Consider the following 5,000-nt stretch of genomic DNA (forward strand, 5'->3'; position numbering starts at 1 on the left):
GCATGACTGTGTTTGACCTCTGGGGCCTGGAAGTCTGGTAGTAGTAGTATGATTTAAAGGCACAAAGTGATTGAAGTGTGCCCAGGCCCAGAGCTACTTTGCTGGGCATGAATGTGTTTGAACTCTTGGGCCTGGAAGTCTGGTAGTAGTAGTATGATTTAAAGGCACAAAGTGATTGAAGTGTGCCCAGGCCCAGAGCTACTTTGCTGTGCATGACTGTGGTTGACCTCTTGGCCCTGGAAGTCTGGTGGTAGTAGTAGTATGATTTAAAGGCACAAAGTGATTGAAGTGTGCCCAGGCCCAGAGCTACTTTGCTGGGCATGACTGTGTTTGACCTCTTGGGCCTGGAAGTCTGGTAGTAGTAGTAGTAGTAGTAGTAGTAGTAGTAGTAGTATGATTTAAAGGTACAAAGTGAATGAAGTGTGCCCAGGCCCAGAGCTACTTTGCTGGGCATGACTGTGTTTGACGTCTTGGGCCTGGAAGTCTGGTAGTAGTAGTATGATTTAAAGGTACAAAGTGAATGAAGTGTGCCCAGGCCCAGAGCTACTTTGCTGGGCATGACTGTGTTTGACCTCTTGGGCCTGGAAGTCTATTTCTAGGCTTATATAAAGGGTCAAACTTCTTGAAGTGTGCCCAGGCCCAGAGCTACTTTGCTGGGCATGACTGTGTTTGACCTCTTGGGTCTGGAAGTCTGGTAGTAGTAGTAGTATGATTTAAAGGCACAAAGTGATTGAAGTGTGCCCAGGCCCAGAGCTACTTTGCTGGGCATGACTGTGTTTGACCTCTTGGCTCTGGAAGTCTATTTCTAGGCTTATATAAAGGGTCAAACATCTTGAAGTGTGCCCAGGCCCAGAGCTACTTTGCTGGGCATGAATGTGTTTGAACTCTTGGGCCTGGAAGTCTGGTGGTAGTAGTAGTATGATTTAAAGGCACAAAGTGATTGAAGTGTGCCCAGGCCCAGAGCTACTTTGCTGTGCATGACTGTGGTTGACCTCTTGGCCCTGGAAGTCTGGTGGTGGTAGTAGTAGTATGATTTAAAGGCACAAAGTGAATGAAGTGTGCCCAGGCCCAGATCTACTTTGCTGGGCATGACTGTGTTTGACCTCTTGGGCCTGGAAGTCTGGTAGTAGTAGTATGATTTAAAGGCACAAAGTGATTGAAGTGTGCCCAGGCCCAGAGCTACTTTGCTGGGCATGAATGTGTTTGACCTCTTGGGCCTGGAAGTCTGGTGGTAGTAGTAGTATGATTTAAAGGTACAAAGTGAATGAAGTGTGCCCAGGCCCAGAGCTACTTTGCTGGGCATGACTGTGTTTGACCTCTTGGGCCTGGAAGTCTGGTGGTAGTAGTAGTATGATTTAAAGGCACAAAGTGATTGAAGTGTGCCCAGGCCCAGAGCTACTTTGCTGGGCATGACTGTGTTTGACCTCTTGGGCCTGGAAGTCTGGTAGTAGTAGTATGATTTAAAGGTACAAAGTGAATGAAGTGTGCCCAGGCCCAGAGCTACTTTGCTGGGCATGACTGTGTTTGACCTCTTGGGCCTGGAAGTCTATTTCTAGGCTTATATAAAGGGTCAAACTTCTTGAAGTGTGCCCAGGCCCAGAGCTACTTTGCTGTGCATGACTGTGTGACCTCTTGGCCCTGGAATTCTGGTGGTAGTAGTAGTAGTAGTAGTATGATTTAAAGGTACAAAGTGAATGAAGTGTGCCCAGGCCCAGAGCCAGGCCTGGGCAGCAGGGGGCGCTCCTGGCCATGCCCAGCGAGTTTCGTGCGAATCGGACCTGGTCCGGAAGAGATACGAAGGGAAAACTCATTACTCGTCGGGGTGGCACATCCAGGCTCTCGACCCTCCCAAAGCGTCCGACCAGGGTGCACCCTGCCGGGCATGGTTAGCCGCCAGCCCCCTTCCTGGAGGTCTGGTTGGCACGGGGTTTTGATTTATCGGTTTCATATCTCTGGGCTCCTTGGGAGCAGAAAGTCGGTTGAGGGCCCTTTGGAAAGAGCCGGGGCTGCCGTTTAACGCTGTCCAAGCGGCAGGCGAAGCGCACCCACCGTTTTTACGCTATGATTTTTTAAAACCGCCGGGGCGGCAAACACAGGGCCGGTCGGGTTTGAAGACGAATATCTCTTCGGCCCTTGGGAGGAGAGAAGCAGCGCGGGTCACCTTTGAACGCGCTCGCTGCCAGGAACGTCTGGCGTAAAAGTTTCGTGGGAATCGGACGTTCCTAGGCTGAGAAGCGAGCGCCCGCCCTCGGGCGGTCGGGGGCCCCTTTCTCATTCCCCGTCTGGGCTAAAAATACGAGGTCGGACCCGATGGACTCGGGAGACTGGAGAGTACCAGGGAGACCCTGGAAGCAGGCGACCCGACCCACGCTTCGCTGTCTCCTCGGCCCTCGGGAGTAGAAGCGCGGGGACGGTGGCGTGGGCAGCAGGGGGCGCTCCTGGCCATGCCCAGCGAGTTTCGTGCGAATCGGACCTGGTCCGGAAGAGATACGAAGGGAAAACTCATTACTCGTCGGGGTGGCACATCCAGGCTCTCGACCCTCCCAAAGCGTCCGACCAGGGTGCACCCTGCCGGGCATGGTTAGCCGCCAGCCCCCTTCCTGGAGGTCTGGTTGGCACGGGGTTTTGATTTATCGGTTTCATATCTCTGGGCTCCTTGGGAGCAGAAAGTCGGTTGAGGGCCCTTTGGAAAGAGCCGGGGCTGCCGTTTAACGCTGTCCAAGCGGCAGGCGAAGCGCACCCACCGTTTTTACGCTATGATTTTTTAAAACCGCCGGGGCGGCAAACACAGGGCCGGTCGGGTTTGAAGACGAATATCTCTTCGGCCCTTGGGAGGAGAGAAGCAGCGCGGGTCACCTTTGAACGCGCTCGCTGCCAGGAACGTCTGGCGTAAAAGTTTCGTGGGAATCGGACGTTCCTAGGCTGAGAAGCGAGCGCCCGCCCTCGGGCGGTCGGGGGCCCCTTTCTCATTCCCCGTCTGGGCTAAAAATACGAGGTCGGACCCGATGGACTCGGGAGACTGGAGAGTACCAGGGAGACCCTGGAAGCAGGCGACCCGACCCACGCTTCGCTGTCTCCTCGGCCCTCGGGAGTAGAAGCGCGGGGACGGTGGCGTGGGCAGCAGGGGGCGCTCCTGGCCATGCCCAGCGAGTTTCGTGCGAATCGGACCTGGTCCGGAAGAGATACGAAGGGAAAACTCATTACTCGTCGGGGTGGCACATCCAGGCTCTCGACCCTCCCGAAGTGTCCGACCAGGGTGCACCCTGCCGGGCTAAGAGAACAGCCAGGTGAACCCTGGAGGTTCCGAACTCCAGACCCCTGGACCCGACGGCTCAGTCCGCCTCAGGTGCACTACAGAGGTCCTCGGGCTGTCCCTGAGTGCATTAAAACGGAAATCAGAATTACTCCCCCGGGTGGCACTTCCAGGCTCTCGACCCTCCCAAAGTGTCCGACCAGGGTGCACCCTGCTGGGCATGGTTAGCCGCCAGCCCCCTTCCTGGAGGTCTGGTTGGCACGGGGTTTTGCAAATAGGTCCCGTCGGGTATATGGGAGAGCAAAGAGAATCAATGGGGTCCAAGCACTAAATTCATCCAGTGGCGTTCTCTGGAAGCCCAAGGGGAGTCCGAGGGGTGTTCGGCCGGCAAGGGGAGCTCTCCCTCGGACACATGATCAAACGCCTGTCCCCTACCGGAAAGTGGTGTGCTCTGGATGCCCCCCCCCCCCCATCCCCCGAGGGGGGTGCTTATCCCGCGAGGGGAGCCCTCCTCGGGTTAAGTGAACCATCATGCCGATTCCCCTATGGAAGTGGGCACATCCAGGCACACAGTCTGCTTTGCTCTCCCCGACCCGAGTGCGTCTGTTGGGCTGAGTGTACGCCCAGGCAACTGGATCCAATGGCTCAGTCCGCCGCAGCGTGCTTCGACGATGGGTCGTACAGCCATGCCACCAGGGTGGGCGTGTTTGTAAATGTACCAGTGGATTCTCGTCGGCCTGCCACATCCATGGTATCGACCCACCAGGCCTGTCCGACCAGGGGTTGACCCTGGACGGGCACGGTCTGTGGTTTGGCCCTTGTCCTAGATGAAATCGGGCACGGGGTTTTCTGGCCAGGTACCATCGGGTTACTGGGAGAGCGGCTTCGGTCTCCAGGTGAGACCAATGGTGAAGCAGCACGAGGCAATGGAGAGCATGCAAAGCGATGGGGAAGCCATGCACGGCAATGGCCACGAAAAAAAAAAAAAAATCACCACGGAAGGAACGTGAAGAACAAGGAGGAGTGTAGTGACACTGCCCAAAGCTGCCCGGTGTTGCAGGGGTCTATTGGTGTGTTGCTTCCTTGTTTGGTAGAGTGGAGTACCAGACCCGCCAGGGGTAGGCAAACCATTCCCCCTACGGTAAGTGAGGAGCCAGCCATTTGACGAGCGGGTGTCCACGTGTACGGGTGCGAGCGCTATCCCCCCACACGGGGTTAGGCCACGGCCTTAGGTGGACGTCTGCCGACCAGCCCCGGCTGATCCAGAACTTCTGATGTGGAGAGCGGTTTTGACAGATCCTCCCTGGTTCTAGCGGGTCAAGCCTCTGATGGGGGGTGGGGGTTATTTGTAACCCATCCCAGAACTCTCTGGGGGAGACTCAGACGGCCAGTCTGTCTACTCAGTTGTCCTATACTGGTGTCTGTGGTTTGGGAGGAAGGGAGTGCCCTGCTTTGTTGGCCTCCTCTTCAAACCTACCTGGGCCCACGAATCACTCTTCTTGGTTACATCACGAAACGTAGGTTGAGCGAGGCTAGGGGGGAGGGAATTCGACGAGGTCTTTCCCTTGTCCCCCCACCAGCGGCCCACGAAAATCAAAACGGCGTGAAGGGAGGGAACGCCGAAAGCACCTGGAGTCGGCCGTCCGCACCTCCGGAGGAGGTGGACGGGGTACGGTGCGGGCATGACCGGATGGGACAGCTTTGCATCAAGGTGAGAGGTCGGCGTCCGAAGGCCAGAGGGCGGTGC

Source organism: Electrophorus electricus, unplaced genomic scaffold (assembly GCF_041902795.1).
Source record: "Electrophorus electricus isolate QZ-2024a unplaced genomic scaffold, ASM4190279v1 Scaffold192, whole genome shotgun sequence".
Taxonomy (NCBI): domain Eukaryota; kingdom Metazoa; phylum Chordata; class Actinopteri; order Gymnotiformes; family Gymnotidae; genus Electrophorus; species Electrophorus electricus.